Raw genomic sequence first — 23,005 nt, 5'->3', positions numbered from 1 at the left:
AAGCAGAAACATCGGAATTCGGAAGATGAACAAGAAGTCAATCAGCTGTTTTCATTGTAGACGACGTCAAAGATATACATCGAGTACCAACATTCAAAATACTCGTTTTGTGCACTTTAAAATATATAATGAAAAATTGTTGTTGGGAAATTGAATTAGTATATCAAACAAATTCATTCGAATGTATCATCAGCAATTGAATTAAGAATTTCATGCCTCGTTTTCAATTTTTAATTCCATACTCATAATTCGTAACCTCAAAACTTTGTTAATTTAGAGGTTATGTTACTGTTATATATAACGATATTACTATATTTATTTACATTTTTTCTACCACTGATAAGGAAGTACTCCGAAATTGACACCATTTCCAATATTATTAATCCATATCAGCTGCTCATCTGTCCCACGGTTTTCAATAGAAGTGACCTGTGATACACACAATATTATAAACGTGTGATTTTCTTAATGTTTTACAGCTGTATTGAAAGAAGAACAAAGTAATTTACATTTCAAAGACTGTTCTGGTGAATTTGAACTCAAGATTAGAACAAGACTCATGCTGGTTGATTTTGATTGTGATCGAGGTAAGAAGATAAATATCATTCAAAATACGCGCTCTACAGTAGTTAGTTTGTGAATCTGCCGGTAGGTAGTGCGCGCTGTACTGTTTAGTGTTTTCAAATTCCAAAGCCAAAATTCAGTTGAGCTTCTGCTTTCTGAGTTTCTGTCACTGTTGTCTTTTTACCAGGAGTAGTATTTGTGCTGTATTTTTATTTTTACTGTCTGTACTTTTAAGAACCTATCAGAGAAAAAACGAATACCGTACCGTACATTTCAAGTGTATAGAATTAAAAAATTGTTTCTTCTGTGGCCTTAATTTCTACAGTGAAAATTGATATTTGGATGTGGCTGTGTGTTGTCTTGTGGTTTATTCTTGCATTTGATGTAAAAATGGATTCAACATCAAAATTAGTGGAGATTTGGGGTAAGTTTATTAAATTTCCTGCTAGTCCTCCACAGGATTTATTATACATAAGCTTACTTGTGTAGTCGCTACATCATCTGGCGTAACTCTAGGTCCAGTAGGCTGCCATTTATACCTGTCATCAAATTTTTGGTTGGGATCGATTTAGTATGTTATTTCAATCACAAAAATTAGACGGCGGTCACTATTGTTCCCAAAATAATCAAAGTTCTAAGCAGAATATTTGCATGCATTTAAACTATACCGTGTCAGTCATGCTGTTTTCACATTCCTTGCCCTATTAGCCTACCATAGGTAAGGAAAGTATTGCTTTCCGAAAAAATTAAGGTACCCCAATATCTTAATTTCTATACGTTTCAAAGTCCCCTGTATCCAAAAAAGTGGTTTTTGGGTATTGGTCTGTACCGTATGTGTGTGTATGAGTATATGTGCGTCTGTGTACACGATATCTCATCTCCCAATCAACGGAATGACTTGAAATTTGGAACTTAAGGTCCTTACATTATAAGGATCCGACACGAACAATTTCGATCAAATGCAATTCAAGATGGCGGCGAAAATGTTGTCAAACACGGGGTTTTTCTCGAAAACGGCTCCAACGATTTTGTTCAAGTTCATACCTAAAAAAGTCATTGATAAGCTCTATCGACTGCCACAAGTTCCATATCTGTAAAAATTTCAGGAGCTTTGCCCCATCTATGCAAAGTTTTATTTTAGATTCTTAATTATGAGCTTTCATTTACAATTTAAACTGAAAAATTCAAGTGGAAAAGATTCAGCATGAAAATCTCTACAGTTTATGTCTAGTAACATTTTCACCTAAAATTAAAAATTAGCTTGAAATGCGAGAAAATGTTATTATTTCAATTGCAAACTGTTGGCAACTGTTGATTCTATTAAATCATTTACTATGAAGAGATAGCAGACTTCGTGTGTCTGCAGCGCTATTGTCCTGTCACCAGCTGTCTCAGATCTTAGAATAGTAGATTTGATATGCGCGGGAACACTAGCGTCAGTTGATCAATTTTCATAACGGCAAGGAAAGTTGTGTGAGTGTGCCACACCAGATTTTTTAAAACTATTAAGTCGATACAGTATACTTATAGATGTACTGATCTAATCCCTAACCCCTTCCACCATATAATTGCCATTTAAAAATAAAAACTCAACTTCCCAAACTAACCTTCTACCTTTGAAACAATGATAAATATACCTTAACTTAAGCTGCGTACACATACTCGCGCTTCCAACCTGCACCGAGCACGCTCCTCCCTCGTACCGCCCTTGTACCACCATCGAACCACAGTCGCACCGCCCACGCACCCATCATGAACGTTACGGAAGATGTTAGATCTTCTTGCGTTCCCCGGTCGAGCCACTGTTGCTCGCCGGTCAATCATCAATCGCTCTGCTGGAGTGACGTTCGGTTGCGGAGCAGAGCGACAGTCTGTACGCACCTCTAGATCTACAACAGCCTACCGAATGAACTGAAGACATTGGACAACACAAACCTGTTTAAAAATAGATTGTTTCCTGACTAAGAAACCTTATTACAGCTTGCAAGAGTATTTTGAAGAGATGACTTGCCCACATCGACGACTCGAGACGGGTTAGAATGACTTATTAATGACGACCACGGCGCTGATGTGCCTCTAGTGGGAGTAACCTGGACCCCAACTCCTTCCAGCATATTGCAATCCCAAACCAAAAACCTAACCTACCTTTACCTTTGAAACACTATGTGCCGGATGCACAAAAGCCGGTTAAATTTTAACCGTGATCAATTCCAGGAGAACCAATCAGAGAAGCCGTCTTCTCTAAAACGCCTTCTCTGATTGGTTCTTGTGAAATTAATCACGGTTAAGATTTAACCGGCTTTTGCCCAACCGGGCCTTATGAACATAACTCAATCTGATCCCTAACCGTCTTAATTCTATGTCCAGAGGTGTGCGTAGTTAGAGGTGTGAGCTAGAAAAGTCAAATATGTGAAATATGAAATAAAGTGAAATATGATTGATTAACAATATATCTAATCTCAATAAATGGAAATTCATCAATTAATCATTGAAGTATACATTTTCATGACAAATAAAATATAATTGATTATTTGAAACAAGAATGAACAGTTAATATTACATCAGAAATACTGGTATCAGCAATATTCTATAGAAGGCAGAGAATCGGCAACAATGTTCTATCTTCTTCTACTGCCATTATTACGTTAACCTCACTATAGTGTTTTATTTTATTTATTTACAATGCAAATGACACTAATGTAATAACATTGAAAGATGAAATAATAAGGTAGTCCTTGTGCTATTTTTCCTCCAAATTTATAAGTGACAAAGTCTAAGATAAGGTTAGAATTTCACTTGTACAATTTTTAATACCTTTAATACCTTCTGCTTCATCCATTACCCACATTAGTGGGATCGATGGTGTCATAGAGTTCGATTTCAACATACACAACAACACGAAAACTATTCAGATGGCAGGTAAAACAGTGATCACTTTTTAAAAAAAGTTCAGATCATCACTCATAAATTCATTTACACTATAATATGATTTATCACAAAGCAGCTTCCTGACGGCTCTCTTGAAGGCGGCTTCATCCAACTGCTTCACACCAGGAGGCAGCTTGTTGAAGAATTTCAGTGCAGAAACTCTAAAGCTGGCCTGTGAACGGTGGAGACGTCTCCTGGGGACATCCAGCAGCTTGCGGTGCCTGGTGTTGTGGTTGTGAACGTCACTTCGGGCAGCCAGAGTATGCTGTATCCTCTTGACATACATCAAGCACAGGAGGATGTAATGGCTGAAGACCGTCAGCACACCAAGGCGAGCAAAGATGGGCTTGCAGTGGGCAAGATGATCGATGCCTGTTATAATTCTTATAGCCCTCTTTTGCAGTCTCAGCACATCAGCAGCCCCCGCTGAATGACCCCACAGAAGCAAGCCATAGGTAAATCCATGATGTAAATCTCAGAAAATCCATGATGTTGGCTAACCATCATGAAAATCATTAAAAATTGAAATCTTTTATTTTCTCGAAAATCCATGTGGCAATGGAAGAGCGCGTGATGCATCATTATCAGGTACTTCTCAGTCACCAGGCCCCTCATCTTGAGCAGCAAAAAGCAAATGCGGGAGAGTCGACTGGTTACTTGCTGTATATGACTGTTCCAGCTGAGTCTGCTGTCCAAGACAAAACCCAGCAGCTTCACTGGATTCTGAGGGCTTTATAGAATTTTAGTCCAAAATAAACATTAAAACTATAAATTTTGAATTTAGATGGCTTGAATTAATAAATTAATTAGAAATATTCCACTCAATTGCCACTTCTAACGAATACTATTGAGTTATTTAAGAAAATTTGGAACCATTAAAGAAACACAAACTTGTAAATACTAAAGCTCAGCTGACATCTAATATCAATTATTCACTTTAATAATTGGAAAGAATCAAGAATGTTAAGCATTATTTGCGGGTATACCTTCATTTTGTGATATTACTGCTATATTATATTAATGTGTCTAAGTTTTGATAAACACCTTTTGGATCCACAATACATCTTATATCAATAATGATTATTAATAAACGAAAATCCAAATTAAATGCTGTAAATCACCCAGAAGACTTCTGCTACTGCTAGTATTGACAACAGGGTAAACAGCTATTGTTTATTGTTTTTGAAGGGACGGATTGAAGGAACCAAAGTTTCAAAGAACCCCACACATCAACGGAAGCTTATTGTGTTCCCAAGTAGTATGTTAGTTAGGCAAACCAATACCTGTGTCCTTTACAAGAACCAGGCGTTTTTCCCTATACTAACATCCCATTCATCACCTGGTTGCAATCCAGTTTGATATGCATGGGCAGTCTATTCAGACTGATTAGTCCTCGTGACCTACGTGAGTTCCACTCCTGGCCTTCTTTGAAGGTCCTTCCACTGAGGAAGGGGCGGCCAAGTTGCCTCTAGGGCGCCCGGCCACCCTTGACTCAGCCTCTTGACCCACATTTGTGCCTGGAGTTTCACTCATCTCTAGTCTCTTGGTTTTTTTCTTTTTGCCCCTCCGAAACTCTGCAGGGTCAAAAGCCTCAACTCTCCAAAAAGTTTTGCCTGAATGGCCGCCCCTCATTGAGCAGTGGTGAGGTTTGGTCTCTCCACCCAAAACTCGTGACCTATGTGAGTTCCACTCCTGGCCTTTTTGTAGGTCCTTCTGCTGAGAGAGGGGACGCCAAATTGCCTATAGGGAGCCCGGCGCCCGGCCACCCTCGACTCAGCCTCTTGACCCGCATTTGTGCTTGGAGTTTCACCCTTGTCTGGTCTCTTGGGTTTTGAAACTACAAACAATACTATGTAGCAGCATATGTTACTGGGGCTTATTGCATGAGAAAATACAAACTAATAATATTAGTAGTCAGTTGTTTATTGACCGAACGAAGTGAGGTCTAAGATTCAAGTCGACGGTTTGGCATTTCTCTTAATGTTTAAATGTTTATATATTTATATGTTGCGCATTTACGGCAAAACGCGGTAATAGATTTTCATGAAATTTGACAGGTATGTTCCTTTTTTAATTGCGCGTCGACGTATATACAAGGTTTTTGGAAATTTTGCATTTCAAGGATAATATAAAAGGAAAAAGGAGCCTCCTCCATACGCCAATATTAGAGTAAAAATCAGAATATAGAATTATTCATCATAAATCAGCTGACAAGTGATTACACAGATGTGTGGAGAAGCCAGTCTATTACTGTATTTCCATAAGGTCTATAGTTTTTCAATCAGGTACTTGTGGATGAGAATACTGAGTGAGGTCTACTGTTCAAAGAACTACTAGTAGTAGTCAGCTGTTTATTGACCGAACGAAGTGAGGTCTAAGTTTCAAGTCGACGGTTTGACATTTTTCTTAATGTTTATATATTTATATGTTGCGCATTTACGGCGAAACGCGGTAATAGATTTTCATGAAATTTGACAGATATGTTCCTTTTTAAATTATTGCGCGTCGATGAATATACAAGGTTTTTGGAAATTTTGCATTTCAAGGATAATATAAAAGGAAAAAGGAGCCTCCTTCGTATGCCAATATAAGAGAAAAAATCAGACTATAGAATTATTCATCATAAATCAGCTGACAAGTGATTACACAGATGTGTGGAGAAGCCAGTCTATTACTGTATTTGTATAAGGTCTATAGTTTCAATCAAAAACATTAAAGAGGTATGCATCTTTAAGCTGGGTTTACACCAAAGTTATTAACAAAAATATGGAGTGGCGCACTCACAGAACTTTCCTTGCCGTTATGAAAATTGTTCACCTGACGCTAGTGTACACGCGCATCTCAAGTCTACTAATAATTCTAAGATCTTAGCCAGCTGGTGACAGGACAATAACGCTGCAGACAGACGAGGTCTGCTATCTGTTCATAGTGAATGATTTAATAGAATCAACAGTTGCCAACAGTTTGCAATTGAATAATCACATTTTCTCGAATTTTGAGCTTATTTTCAATTCTAGGTGAAAATTTTACTGAACATTAATTGTAGAGATTTTTATGCTCAATCTTTTCCACTTGAATTTTTTTGTTTAAATTGTATCTGAAGCCTGATAATTGAGAATCTAAAATCAAACTTAGCATAGATGGGGCAGTGCTCCTGAAATTTCACAGATATGGGACTTGTTGCAGTTGATAGAGCTTATCAATGTCTTTTTAAGGTATGAATTTGATCAAAATCGTTGGAGCCGTTTTCGAGAAAATCGCAAAAAACTCTGTTTTTGACAACATTTTCGCCATTTCAGCCGCCATCTTGAATTGCATTTGATCGAAATTGTTCGTGTCGGATCCTTCAAGTGTAAGGACCTTAAGTTCCAAATTTCAAGTCATTCAGTTAATTGGGAGATGAGATATCGTGTACACAGACGTACATACACTCATACACACACACACACACACATACAGACCAATACCCAAAAACCACTTTTTTGGACCTTGAAACGTATAGAAATTTAGAAATTGGGGTCCCTTAATTTTTTTTGGAAAGCAATACTTTCCTTACCTATGGTAATAGGACAAGGAAAGTAAAATGATTATAACTTAATCCTTATAGATTCTATTAGATTGAACGGAAGTTGAAAAACACATATGTTCATCATGTGTATGATAAGTTATGTTCAATCTAATATAATCTAAAAGGATTGAGTTATTAAAATTTTTTAATAAAATTTGGTCTAATCGCAGCTTTAAGGTCTTTGGTTTCAATATTTTTTTTTGCAGTCATGTTATTATTATGCGTGATTCTAAAAAAATAATTTTCATCAGATAGAAAGATCATCTCGGAACTGGATGAATTATATTATATGAAATACAAATTCAAACGTGAACTGAGTTTGTTAAAATTATTTAAAACAGTTGACATCTGGTACTTGTGGATGAGAATACTGCATGAGGTGTACTGTCCACAGAACTACTAGTTAGAATAGGGAATTACGAAAAAAGTAATATGTAAAATGCAACAGGTTGAAAATATCAACAACTGAAAATTAAAATCAGTTTTATTATCTTGGCTTCTACGTTCCACTTGGATATTATCATAAGTACGGTTCCAGTTCTTGGATAGAGCCCCCAGCCTACAGGTTTCAGACCATTCAAATAAATTTCGCGTTCCTAAGTAATTATTCTTTCTTGTTTTGGCATTCTACCCTGAATTATAAGTTATCATTGACTTATTCCCTTATTTTAAGTCTATTATTTATTCAAATAAATTACTTTACTTGATACGGTCCTTGGCCTAATTTATTGACTTGGGTAGTTGTTTGTCTATGAATGCTTTTTTAATGAACTTCTAAATTTGATCGAGATTCAAAGCTTATTTTGAATTATTGTAGCTTAGAAATCATTTTATATTAGATTTTCATGAAATAGCACTCGTTAACAGCCTTATTTAACCATCTTCTTGAACCATCATACATTGTGCCTCATCGTAATAAATATTAAAATTTTATTCCCTATTCATTATGGCTGCCGTTGTGTTTGTCGGTTTTTGGTAGCATTTTTCATTTCAATCAAATTATCAATAAATTCATTTCACATCCCTTGAAATGCTATTAAAAAGTCAGTAATTTCCATCTCAAATTTCTAAAACGTATTTGGAACTCAAATAGCGTTTTATTTTAAACGTTCATGTATTGAATAATATTTTGACAGTTTCGGGATTTTAATCAAATAGATATCAGGCCATCTTGAAATATTCTAGAACCTTCGGTTCCTCTGTTTAGTCGACAAGAATTCAATCAAATTAGCAACAAATTGTTTTTACATCCCTTGAAATGCTATTCAAAAATACAGTAATTCCCAGTTAAAATTTTTAAAACGTATTTGGAACTCAAATTGCGTCGATTTCAAGCGTTCATGTATTGAATAATATTTTTACAGTTTCGGGATTTCAATCAAATAAATATCAGGTCATATTGAAATATTCTAGAACCTTCGGTTCCTTTGTTCAGTCGTCAAGAATAATTTGGGTGAAAGCCGGCCGGCCATTGGCTGAGAAGCCCAGTTCACTTTGTTTGGAGCGCTGTGATTGGCTCATTGATTGGGGATGTAGAGACAAGATCGTGCAGGGTGCAGTCAGAGACGTGATAGCTTCCTGGTAACTGGTCATCACATCGTGTCCTACTAATTTTCATTGATTAATATATTAAAATTACAGTTTATTATCAGTGCGTGTGTGAATTATGAAGCTATTTCAATGTTATTATGAGTGGTGTAATTGATTATCCGGCTGTGTGATAGTTTTGTGTAAAATTCTAATGTGATGTGTCAAGAGTGATGAGAACCCAAGGCCGTAACAGAGGTAGGATCTTGTTTTTCATCAATCATAACTTACACTCACCCAATTATTCGTGCTATTATTTGTGGAAAAATCATTTTATTATCATTGATATTGATTGTAGATGGAATGTTTAGGTCATTTCTCATCATTCACTCATCCTATTATTAATAATCTAGTCATTAGGTAGGCTATAGTACGATTTCAGAATGATTCGAGTTGTACAGAGAATGGCGTGCTCGTTTAGTTTATTTGCACTAGATCTCTCTATTAATTAACTAGAAATACATTGAATAATGGCCAATTATTTGAGGTTTTTTATCTAAATTTGAAATCTTATTGAGCTTGCTGCAAATAACTGGATCAGTTCAGGACAATTTCTCTTCGAAATATCTGAAATCGTACTGTTTGTTATTAGTGATGTCATAATGTCTGGTAACTGCTACACTGGGCTATAATTCAGTACTATAATTTTCATCTATATTAATCCTTATAATCTTCTAAAATTTATATAACAATTTATTTATGATTATGTAATTAATTGAAGTGAACTACTTTTTTACCCATTTCGCCATTTGATACCGTTTCGATACTCCAACTTGCGTATCGATACCAGTAAAGTATCGAATCATTCGATACCGATACCGATACCACCGGTATCGAAAGCAAAGTATCGATACCAGTAAGTATCGAAAGTATCGGAACGTCCCTACTAGCTACTCTAGCTAGTCAAAACAACAACTGTAGGATTTTAGTGAATATTTTAAAGTTTTCTTGATAATTATTGTAATTCTAAAAGTATATCTGTTCAAAATAACAGTTTTTTAACATAATTTTATAGTTTCTAATTAGGTGAATGTGCTATTAGTTCTACATTTATCTAAATACAAACGTAAGTGCTCTTGACTCTAGCAGAGTTTGTGTTCTGTGTCTGTCTTGTCAAAAAACAACTGTCAGATTTTAGTGTTAATTTTCCAAAGTTTCCTTGATAATAATGAATTATTGTAATTCTAAAGTATGTCTGTACAAAATAACAGTTTTTCAACATAATTTTATAGTTTCTAATTGTGCTATTAGTGCTAAATTTATTTGATTACAAACGTAAGTGCTCTTGACTCATGACAATGAACTGATATGCTCAAAAGTTGACTGAATTTTCGTTCTATCTACATTTTAGGTAAAGTACATTATGAAATTCACTGTTTATTATTGATATCCATCACATTTCAGATAGCTTTTGACTATTATTTCCTTTTTCTATACATGCATTTATAAACGTTCAATAGCTGGTTAGCGGATAGATGATCGTGTTCAACAGGTTATCCACTTGATACTTGTTTAGTTTTAATTCAAATCTAATATACCCGTTGAATAATCAAATATTAATTGAAGTTCTTGTCTTTAAAAAGGTTCAATTTAATTTTATAAATTTTAGCCGATTCTTTGAAGTTTGTTGAACGAGTAGCTTATTGGTTAATCTAACCTATGAAATTGCACGGCTAGGTCTTTATGTTGGTGTCCGTACATTGCAATAATAATTTGGGAGTCTTGCGTTACTAATGCTATTCTCAGTTTAAATTACCAGATCTATGAAATTTCATTCCGATTCACGGATAATTTAATCATAATTTGTGGTGTAGCCTAAATATGTTTTAAAATTGTGATTAATTTCGGTGTTATTTTGAGATCCTATTTGAAGTTCTGCGTTACAGTAGTCTGCGTCCCTCAGTTCTAATGTCTAATAATTTGAGTCTACCACTGATTTCTTATTTCGATTTGAGGATAATGTCTCTTACCCGATCAAAACAATAATAATCGACAGTAATCGGCTTGAGATAATAGTAAAAGTTGCGACATAAACGCCCTATACCATGGGATATCTACTTACGCTATTATTTCTCTATGATAATGTATTCATAATTTATGGATAATAGTAAGTTCGATATTTATTTACTTTTCGTTGTTAATTTCTTCAAGTATTACAAATAGGAATTGTTTGATCAATGCAAAATGTAATAATTAAGTTAGCCTATTATTGATTAATTCTCTCACATATTATTCTGATATTATTCTTAGAATGGGTTCTATCTTTTAGAGATGCGATAACGCAATATGCACATGTATTGACCCACTTTAGTACAGCTACACCCTTAACTAAACTAGATTCTTTATTCTAAACTAGATATTATTCTGATAATTTAGCTGATCTAATTTCATACCACATAGAGCTGTCGGTAAAAATATTTTGATTAGCAAAAACGTTTCTTGTGTTTTGTTATATTCCCATTAGAAATCATGAAAAAAAATATTTCCAATGAACCGAACGCGGAAACTGATACTGATATGAAGGAATCTAGCTCGGGTAATTTTTAGGTTATGTCGTATTCTTCAAATTGTAAAGTTTCTATGAAATGTATGTAGTATTTCAAACTGTAATAGCCTATATACGTTTAGCATAGAGAAACAATAGCGTAAGTAGATATCCCATGGTATAGGGCATTTATGTCGCAACTTTTACTGTTATCTCAAGCCGATTACTGTCGATTATTGTCGATTTTCACTGTTTTGTTGTTGTGAGAGGGTATGAACGGCACAATATGAGAGACTACCAGTGTCACACAGCTTCAAGGGAAAGAACTACGTGGACTATCGGCTTGAGATAACAGTAGAAGTTACGACATAAACTCCCTATACCATGGGATATCTACTTACGCTATTGTTTCTCTATGCTTCTAGTAATAGCTCAATTTTTTTTGATCCATGAAGAAACCATGGAATAACCACCATCCTTTATGAATTAAGAATCTTAAGTGCCGGTTGCACAAAAGCCGGTTAAATTTTAATCGTCATTAATTCCACGAGAATCAATCAGAGAAGGCAACTTTCCAAAAACACCTTCTCGTAAAATTAATCACGATTAATCAGCTTTTGTGCAATCGGGTCTATATTTGCCAGATTTCAAGTTAATGAGTTGAGTAGTTGAGACGTGATGATGCGTCATTCGTGAATTTCCTATCCCCCTACATGTATAAGCCAGTTCTTTCCATTATTGTATAGTTTGATATAGATATTAATCAACCTGCGCACAAGCCTTGGAATTATGTCGATGTCATCCTCAGTCAAGATCGCCGTATAAAATATTTGAAATTTTAAAAATGTGAAACGTATTTATACACCTTGAAAATTGTTTCTACATGATTTATTGCTGGCTTAATAATTTCAAATGCGTTTGGGAATTTTGTGAGATTTGAATGTGTGTTTTTGTGTTATGTTGTAGGTGCGTCAGTCAGCAACGCATCCATTGGAGTTTGGCTACTCATTCACTCCTGTCATGGACCACAGCAAACAAGTATGGCGGCACTTGACAGGTGCGTCTTGTAACTTATCTCACTATTTAACTATCTTATTTCAACTATTGATTCTGTGTTGAATATTGTCTGGAATTGATTAAAATGTTATGTAATTGTACGAAAATGCTTGAGAGGCTAGGCCTTCTATTTTAGCTCAACACAATGCGGTTATGTGTAGATAAATGTGCTATTTAGTTTCAATGCAAAATAATGAAACAATGCTGAGAAATATCATAATATATAATACCACACTTTCCCTGTGCAGCTATCAATAACATTTCATATTTTATTTAATTGGAGAATAATCAAAAAAATAATTACTCATGTTGTGATGTGTCATGGTTTTTTTGTTGTGTGACGGGCGCTCGGTGCTGTCGTTGGACGGGTGACCGCTTTTTGGTCAACATCACCAGTTTTTTAATTTTCTCACGAAATGGCTTGTCGATTGTTTTGATCTATAATATCAGTTTATATCTTGCAATTATCATAACTTCTATCACTCGAAAATGAAGGTTTGGTGAAATTATAGTTTATTGTTCGATATTTTTGGGTTTGATAATTCTCCTTGATTAAATACAATTTAAAAATGGAATGTCTGTCTAGTAGGTGTCCAGTGCAATTACCATTTAACTTTGAAAAGCTTTGTTGAATTTGGAAAGAGGTTATTTAATAAACTGCCTGCTCATATTAAAGAATGTGATATTAATAGTTTTAAGGTTTCTGTTAGAAAGATTCTAATTGACTGCTGTCCATATGGTTATGAGGATTTGTGGTGATGTCGTTGTATTTTCTTATTCTGTGATATACCTGTTTTAAAAATGTTCCTTATATTTATTTATACGTGCATACAATAACAAATCATATAAATATGTTTGGGAAGGAACAACAGGCTTGGCCCAAAACTATTCCATTCCCAAATTTTGATTACATGTCCAAAAAATAGGTTATGTTTCTTCTGTAAGAAGTTCAAGCTCAACTTTAGTCCAAAGATAAATATGAGATGCAAATTTTAAATTTAGAAAAATTAAAACACCAAATTATAGTTAAATATTACACTTAATTATCACTGCACATTGTATTAATTAAGTTATTTTATGAATTTTGAAGCCAAAAATGCACACAAATTCTCACTAAGAACAGCTGATAATCTATGAATATTATATAGAATTTGCTTATCTTTGTCTTATTTTTGTATATATTACGATGTGACTGTGATGACTATTAACGTTTATTGTTATATTTTAGAATTTTTTTATTAAATTGTTGACTTTGTCTTGCATTTTTGTTTAAGTGTTCTGACAATAAATGAATCTTGAAGGCAAATTTTCATAGATAAAAATTGTATTTATAGGTATGGACCAACAAATTGGTGGAGGAGATACTTGACACGAGCTCTGCATGTATTGATGAAACCAGATGGCTGGAGGTTGAGATACATGGATGCTGATTTATGAGCTGCCATCCTCATGTGACTTGAGTCAGACGACCAGAGCAGAGCCTTCACGTGTGCTCCTTGACAACAGCTGGTGAGTCTTGTAATAAATACATCTCTTCATTTGAATTGTATTCAGCTCTATTGAGTTCAAATGTTTCCTGTAGGCCTTGCAGCTGTAGTGAGGTCCACGTTATAATGGCAATGCTTGATTAGCAATGATCCTTGTCTATCATTCGACAAAGCGGATAGCGTTATCTCTTTCTCGCTTTGCTCTGTTGCCAGATCGTCTTCTCTTCTTCTTCTTGTTCCTTCTCCTATCGGAGGTTGGAAATCATCACGGCAATTTTCACTTTATTGATTGCAGCCTTGAATAGTTCCCTTGAGTTGCAGCCATACCATTCTCTTAAATTACGCAGCCAGGATATCCTTCTTCATCCCACACTCCTCTTTCCCATGATGGGGGCGCGACAGTCGAGACCGACGACATTCGAGGCCTACGACCGTAGAGGACTTTTTTACAGTCCTCTACGGTCGCAGGTCTCGACTGTCGGGAGTGTACAGAAATTAGAGAGGCCTCAACTGTCGCCTAACGCAGGCGACATTTGAGGCCTCTTTTTCAGGAGTCCTCTGCCGTCGCAGGTCTCGACTGTCGGGGCTGTACAAAAATTAGAGTGGCCTCAACTGTCGCCTAACGCAGGCGACATTTGAGGCCACTTTTTCATCAGTCATCTACCGTCGCTGGCCTCGAATGTCGCCGGTCTCTACCGTCGCTGGTCTCGACTGTCGCAGGACTCTTCTGTCGTTTGCCTCGTTTGACATCGACCCCCCATGATCCCTGCTTGCAATATAAGTCTCAACAGCTCATACTTTTCACCCCTGATTACATGGCCCAAATATTGCAATTTTCTTCTCTTTATAGTCGCAATAACTTCACTTTTCTTTGCCATCATTAACACTACATCCCTATTTGTCACTTTTCTTGTCCATGGTATTCTCCACATCCTTCTATAGCACCACATTTCAAATGCCTCGATGTTTTTGAGGTTTGACTTTTGCAAAGTCCATGCTTCCATGCCGTACAGCAATGTAGAAAACACATTGTAGATCGTCTTTTAACAATGTAGAATTAATAATTAATCAACAAAATATCTCATCTTAATTATGAAATGATTGAAAAATATAATTTCTTGCTTAATAAAATATAATCGGCTATTTTAGACGAGAATGAAACCTGCATCAGCTACCGTCTATACAAAGGCAACGTTGTATGTGATTGGTTCTCGTGAAATTAATCACGATTAAATGGAACTGGATTTTGTGCAACCGACACTATGTAATCTGCTACATGATAATGAATAGTGACGCAACAATGGAATAGTAGTCCCGGTTGATGCGATATTATCGATCCTGAATAGTCATCTTATTGTTGAGAGTGTAGTGACAACCGAAACTAGTATCTCATTGTTTCTGTCAGTGAGCATGTACAGTATTGAATGAATAAAAACGCGACTGAATTTCGGTGGCGTGTCTTATAATCGGCTGGTCCCACAAGAGGCAGTGCGTTCTGCAACAAGCTAAGAAACTCGATCGTCATCCGGTCGACACCTCAGCTATGAGCTCACATGCTCTACACTGTCCATGTAATCGTCACCGTTTGCCAACTTGTTTTTAACGAATTGTTTAATATTTTATTCATTCTATTATCGCCTGCATATCTTAACTGAATTCAGTGCCTTGAAAGATCTCTTAACCTTAGTTTAAATAACGAAATTAACGTTTTGGTAGAGAGTTAGTGGGGAGGATATTTTTAATATTCTTTCCGAAGAATGGACATTGATATGTCCAAAGCTCCGCCAATTTATGTAGATGCATAACAATATGATTATTATCTATAGTTAATATATTACAAACTGCTTTTTCATATCATATACAGTTCAATAATTATTTTCTTAGTCTATTTTATGTAAATTCATCTATAATTTTGCTGTATTGTAAGCTATTGTATATAAGTGTATAAGCCAGTATATATTGTAATCTACATGAATAAAGTACTCAATCAATCAATCAATCAACCTTCCGGTAGTCGCGCCCTACTCAATCACACGAGCAGTCGCGTGTTGTATTTTGTACAACATCCAATTTTTCAAGTACTCTGTTTACTGTCAAAACATATTAATTAATTGTATAATTACTTTCTCCATCTTCTTGGATTATTTTACGCCTATGGACATATGGATGATTACCATTTCATAGCCCAATAAGTCATCAAGTAAAGCCATCAATTCTGTGTTATTGATTCGTTTAGGGCCGGTTTCCGAGCTCGGAATTTAGCTAAGTCCTAGACTTTGAACAGCTGGAGTCAGAAAATTGGCTTTTCAAAACGGGGCGTAGTCGCAGCTTTTATAACAGAGTTGTAATTTTTATTTCCTCATTTCTATAATTGGAAACGTTTTTACTTGACGAAATTAGACATTCCTACATAATTCAAAATAGCTAAAACTTTACAATATTTTCTCTTTATTTTATTTTGTGTTCAATTTTCTAGTTTTTCGAAATTTAATTCAAACATGACTATGACAATGACTGCGACTACGCCCCGTTTTGGAAAACCAATTTTCTGACTCCAGCTGTTTAAAGTCTAGGACTTAGCTAAATCCCGAGCTCGGAAATCGGCCCTCAACCTAGCGCCGCAGTGCAGGATGGTTTCTTACAGCTTGGCGTTGTTGTCATTCGAGATGGGTGTCTGGCTTGGAAGTGTTTCGGCCGCATTGCAGGATGACTGTTAACGGTTGCCGGAAGATCAACAGCTGGATTTTTTTCGTTATTTTTCGTGATAGAGAAATTCTGATTGCAGATTCGTTCTCAGCGACCCCAAGTTTAGCCTAAAGGCTCAGAATGTCAACAATGTTTTTAAATAATTAAAAATCATCATGAAAAGTCATTAATATGGTAGTACACCACGTTTCTGGAAACTTTTTACTGGTGACTGGAGTTTATAGGCAACACAAAAATAAAAATAATCGTGAGAAAGAAAACTGCTGATGAACGCGAATAAGACCGCCACTCCATTATTCTATTGTCTCGGCTGCTTGGCTGAGCCTGGCTGGAGGGATCAAATAACCGACTGGTTTGATCTTTCGTCTGTCCGCTAGGCGTAACTACGCCGACCATTGCTGGGTGGAAGATGTTACTGCGGCCGCTCGCATTCCCACCAACGCTGCTATTATTTGCTGTCTCAGCGCCTAGTCCGATTCAGACAAGCATCCAGCCTGCACTGCGGAGCTAGGTTCAAAGTCGCCGTATACAGTCTTTCCCCATCTTATGCACAGTGCGACTAAATGGCACCTAAAGACTAATCCATTGCTCGGTTGATACTGCAACTCAGTGGAGTGATGGGGGGGAAAGTTTTGGAATGCATAGGTGACTCATTCACTGACACCACCCCATTCAATAGTTTTGTGCAGCAAAAAACTGACACTGTTGTACTTTTTACAACAGCGCGACTGCCGGAAGGTTAACAAAAGAATAAAAACAACTGAAATATTTGAAGTATTTTACAATCTGAAATGAGTTTTACTTCTTACCCATTCCCGTATGTTATTTAATGTGGTATTAAGAGTCAGAAACTGAGCTGATATTACATATTTATTACACAACCTCTTGCAGTAATAAATTGGTGAATTGACGCTCACATGCTGATAATCTTCAATAATCTTCAATGTCTGTTTGTGTCTTATTATTTCTATTTTCTAATTGAGTTGTATAAATTGAATTTTCATAAATTTCCTGCCTCAAATATTTGAAATTAACACAACCATTTAGAAACTATAGTGACGTCCACGTTATAATGGCAGTGTTTGATAAGCAGTGGTATTGATATCCTTGTCTATCATTCAATAAAGCAAATAGCGCCATCTCTTTCTCGCTTTGCTCTGTTGCCAGATCGTCATTTTTTAATGTAGAATTAATAATAAATTAACAAAATATTTCATCTTAATTATGAAAATTCATTATGAAATTATTGAAAAATATAATTTCTTACTTGATAAAATATAATTGATTATTTTAAACGAGAAACAGTAGAGCAAGGAATACAAGGTTTGTACCTACATTCTACACTGAAACTGCAACGGCGACTCGACTAACATCGTAAGCATTCTGAGCTTACATGAGAAAGGTAGGATCTTTAGAATTAAGTTTCACTGTATAACGTTTGCAATATTTTCTCCTATTATAAATGTATCTTGTTTTCCATGTGCATATTATTATACTAATAACATTGTGTTGATATTTGCTGGGATATTATATGATATTATGGTGTTATGGACCGATTTGGATAAAATTTGGTACTCAATTATTTTGGAACAAGGCGCCGAAACGTATATATTTAAAAATTTTAAATTTATCCCCGTTTCAAGATGGCGGCCCTTTATTCGGAAATTTAACCCTAAAAATCAACCTAACTTTTCAATCGGATCAGGTTCAAATTGGGCTCATTCTCCGCAGCGCTTCAAAGCGGTATATTATTTCATGTATAACATGTTCAAATTTTTTTAATTTTTGATATTCGAATTTTCGAAGTCCCAATCCAAGTTTCAGATTTTTTATCTTTTCAAGCATGCTTCCGAGCTCAAAAGTGTAGAGGACCTTTATTCTTCAGCGCTCCAAGGTGGTCTTATTTCATACATCAAATTAATGTTGAATATTTTGAATTTTTTTATAATTCGATAATTTTTTCAAAGTCCCTCATTTCAAGTTTCAGATTTTTTATCTCTTTAACCGTGCATCCTAGCTCAAACGTGTAGGGGACTTTTAGTTAACAGCGTTCCAAGGTGATATTATTTCATATATCACAGTTCAACATTTAAACAAATTTAGAATTTGATGATTTTTTCCCCAAGTCCCTAATTTCAAGTTTCAGATTTTTACTTTCCTTGCCCTATTACCATAGGTAAGGAAAGTATTGCTTTCCGAAAAAAATTAAGGTACCCCAATTTCTAAATTTCTATACGTTTCAAGGTCCCCTGATTCCAAAAAACTGGTTTTTGGGTATTGGTCTGTATGTGTGTGTGTGTGTGTGTGTGTGTGTGTATGAGTGTATGTGCGTCTGTGTACACGATATCTCATCTCCCAATTAACGGAATGACTTGAAATTTGGAACTTAAGGTCCTTCCCTTATAAGGATCCGACACGAACAATTTCGATCAAATGCAATTCAAGATGGCGGCTAAAATGGCGAAAATGTTGTCAAAAACAGGGTTTTTCGTGATTTTCTCGGAAACGGCTCCAACGATTTTGATCAAATTTATACCTAAAATAGTCATTGATAAGCTCTATCAACTGCCACAAGTCCCATATCTGTAGAAACTTCAGGAGCTCCGCCCCATCAATGCAGATAGATTCCCAATTATCAGGCTTCAGATACAATTGAAACAAAAAAAATCAAGTGGAGTAGATTGAGCATGAAAATCTCTACAATTTATGTTCAGTAACATTTTCACCTAAAATTGAAAATAAGCTTTAAATTCGAGAAAATGTGATTATTCAATTGCAAATTATTGTTGATTCTATTAAATCATTCACTATGAAGAGATAGCAGACCTCATGTGTGTCTCCAGCGTTATTGTCCTGTCACCAGCTGGCTCAAATCTTTGAATAGTAGACTTGAGATGCGCGGGAACACTAGCGTCAGGTGATCAATTTTCATAACGGCAAGGAAAGTTGTGTGAGTGCGCCACACCAGATTTTTATCTCTTTAACTGTGCATCCTAGCTCAATAGTGTAAAGAACTTCTATTTCTCAGCGTCCTCCACCGATCCTATTGCATAATACTCCAAATCCAATTTGTATGTGTGTTTGTGGGTGAATAGGCGGGCGTGTGTGAGTAGTGATGTTGTGCGTGTAGCGAGTTCTACTGTTCTCCGAACCACTATAGTGAGGTCCACGTTATAATGATAGTGGATAAAGATAGAAAAATAGCGATGCCGATTCTCTGAATTAATTACTGTAATTATATTTCTACACTGTCAAAAACACAATTGGCATCGTTGTGGACCTAGAAATGGATAGTACCACCGGCTTTGTCGAATGATAGACAAGGATATCAAAACCAATGTTGATCAAATACTGTCATTATAACGTGGACCTCACTATAGCAATATTAGTGTTCGACAATATGATACAGTATCATCTCAACTTGATACACAACACCATAATTTGATACAAAACAGGATAGAGCTATCTGCTTTGTGGAATGATAGACAAGGATAGCAAAACCAATGTTGATCAAATATTGTCATTATAACGTGGACCTCACTATAGTAATTTCTCTGTAGCATGGTAAATAGATGAGCTACTGCATGCGAGAGGGAAAAGGGAAATTCCCACTCTCCCACCCGGCCTCATCATGTCGGAAAGTTCATGGACTTTTTCCGTAATTATTTCGAATATTTTCACTCATATCTCTTTCAAATTGCTTTTATAATTCTTGGGAAGTGTTTTAAAAATTCTAGAATAGTTTGGGGATACGTTATTGAGAATGGCACACGTTCTCTGATGAGGAGAAGTATTTATCTGGTAGTGAAAGTAATTTTGGGGTGATTTGATGAATTTGGAAATAGATTTGCGCGACATCTTGAAATGGGTTGGTTGACGTTGTAGAAGGAAAGTGATGCATCAGCCCAGCCAAACCTGCAGCAACAAGTCAGTCTACAGTCGTCTTTGCCTTGAACAGCTTCGAACGCTAGTTGCTCTCCCTTGTAATTGTCTTATTACTTTCAAATTAATAATTTCGTTATTAATCGGTGTGTTATTGTGAATATACTAATTGAATGCTCCCTTTCATGTATTTTATTACGGGGTTGTGAAATTATTGGTGGTGATATGACTTTGGTTAGTGAGAAGTGAAACGTGGTTTTCGGTTCATGTCTTCCTTTGAGGTAGGAAATCTTTTCCAATAATTATAGTTCACCCCTCATGATATTAATTTGATTTCATTAATTGATGTAGTTCAGTTTAGAAGGCTAGGCCTCGAATTTCGTTTCATTGCCCCTATATTTTTAAGGTTATTAGTTCGTAAGATGTTCGATTTCAGAATACTGCAAACGTTAAGGGAAACGGCGTGTTGGTCTCATATATTCGATGTTAAAATCTATTTAATATCAAATTTGTGTGGTCAATTCAGGTCAAATTCCTTTGTAAGCCTTCTGAAATTGTTCCGTAGTTAATAAGTTAGAATTTGTAGTTAATTTTCTCTGCTGATGATTAGTCTATTCATACTGCTTTATTAGATAGATTTACATCATTTGTCTTATGTATCTTGTATTTTGGCGAAGTAAATATTCGATTCTATTCAATTAGAGTTCGGAATCCACCTAGACTATTGTACTATGAATGTACGTTCAAAATAATTTTGTTCTGCATTGCTGTGTTTAGGCCGATGTGCCTATGTTTCTTTTCAATCTGGCAGTAATACTCATAGGTTAACATGAATGCCTCATATTTAACCAATGCTGCAGACAGTGTAATGATTTTTTGCTTGATAGTGTCAGTATTCTCCTATGAATAGAATTGATGTCTCTCGTTTAAGCAATAGTGACTGTTGAATGTGATTTTCAAGGTAGGCTAAAGAAAGTAGTCCCATGGTACAAAATATTACTCCGCGTAGGTGCTCAGTCAACGGCCAGTTTAATTTGAATATCTGTCGGATTTTGTTCCTTTGTATAGTGCTTTCTGTTTTATCTTTATTGTTTATTCATATAGAGTCAGTGCATTAATTAATATTAAATCTCAGTGATGAAAAAAGTGAATTTACTAGTGTCGAGTTCTATCTAGTGATCTAGTGTGTGTGTGAGTGTTGGATACAAGGATACAACAGTTGAGGTTATGTGGCCGGCTTTGATTTTACACTTCAGGAGGTCTGTAGTTTTCCAATTATAATTATTTATACGTTTCTCTCTGTATATGAATTAAAATTTAATAGTTCGCTTTTGTGCTAGTAATCTGGGATTTTGATGTGAGATTCTGTTGAACTACAATAATACTATTCCCTATTTCTAGGTAGCTAGGTGCCGGCTATGTAGGACTGTTTTCAACATTAAATCCTAGGTTTTGAACAATAATTCTAGTTTGAGATTATCAACTGAATGATCAGTTTTTTGACTTTGAATCAATGATTTTATCGGGTTTTATTATTTTTAAAATTTGATTTAATGCCGTATACTATCCAAGTAACTAGCTCAATGTTTAACGTCTAATAGCAGCAGCTTCACTGTAGGTGCCGGCAATGTAGGACTGATATTTCACCATTAAATAGCTAGGTTTTGAACAATTCTTATTTGAGATTATCATCTGAATGATCGGTTTATTGACTTTGAATAGATGATCTTATTGGGTTTCAGATTTTAAAAAGTTGATTTAACACCGTATACCATCCAAGTAACTAATTGGATATACAATCCAATGTGTAGGAGGTTTTGAACAGCTAGGAGGTTTTTGTGTAGCTAGGTTTTGAACAATTCTTATTTGAGATTATCATCGGAATGATCGGTTTATTGACTTTGAATCAATGATCTTATTAGGTTTCGGATTTTAAAAAGTTGATTTAACACCGTATACCATTCAAGTAACTAGGTCGATGTTTCACCTTTACCCAACCTAACTAGGCTATGTCGTATCTTGAAATTAGTCTATTAATTATGAAATTAGGCCTATTATCAATATTTATTTCCAAGATTGATTTTGATTACAGTTTCCAAGATTTTGTTAGATTCTGACTCTGTAGTTCTGATTCTACTATTTAATAATTTGTTCTGAATGATTCTAATTTGATATCAACTAAATAATTAATCGGTTTATTAACATTGAATCAAAGATTTCAAGAAGTTGATTTAAGATGTAGTTCTGATTTCACCATCCAGTACTAGGTTTTGAACGGTTCTAATTTGAGGTTATTCACTGAATGATCGGTTTATTAACGATGAATAAATTATTTTTTCGGGTGTATGATTTTAAAAATTTGATTTAATAAATTTGATTTAATAGCGTAGGCTTTACTGTGCATGTAACTAGCTCAACGCTATACTTGGCGAAGAACATAGTGTGTGGATTTCTCAGTGGTTTTTATCTTGACTATTTTATTCTAATTAAATACAAATGATCTTTTTACTTATTTATCTAATTCGGGGGTTTGTGCTGTAAAATAGGATCTGTTTTGTGTTGGTGAAAATAGTATGTTTTTTAGTCATAGTTGATTTCTCATGTTTAAAATAATTTGTTTCCGGCATCATATTCTCAATATGAGTTTTAAAATAAATCAAACTTAACTCATTTCTCCTGTTATAAATTCAAGATCATTAGATATTATTTGTTCATTGTAGGTGGCTAGGCCTTTAAAAAGTT

At 35.3% G+C, this 23,005-nt stretch overlaps 1 long non-coding RNA gene across 3 annotated transcripts in view; it reads left to right on the top strand.

The window, feature by feature from the left end:
• The first annotated feature begins 9,676 nt into the window (after nt 1–9,676).
• LOC120354155 overlaps nt 9,677–23,005 on the top strand; it is a 38,707-nt gene continuing 25,378 nt past the window's right edge. Inside the window, exons 1-3 of one of the 3 annotated variants that reach the window (XR_005572850.1) lie at nt 9,677–9,998; nt 12,099–12,189; nt 13,523–13,697. This is a non-coding gene — a long non-coding RNA (uncharacterized LOC120354155). Of the gene's footprint in view, nt 9,999–12,098; nt 12,190–13,522; nt 13,698–20,162; nt 20,545–23,005 lie in introns of those variants that run through there. The other 2 variants (XR_005572847.1, XR_005572849.1) reach the window with 2 other exon arrangements.

This window comes from Nilaparvata lugens, chromosome 14 (assembly GCF_014356525.2).
Source record: "Nilaparvata lugens isolate BPH chromosome 14, ASM1435652v1, whole genome shotgun sequence".
Taxonomy (NCBI): domain Eukaryota; kingdom Metazoa; phylum Arthropoda; class Insecta; order Hemiptera; family Delphacidae; genus Nilaparvata; species Nilaparvata lugens.
This window is presented reverse-complemented; position numbering and strand designations above follow the sequence as displayed.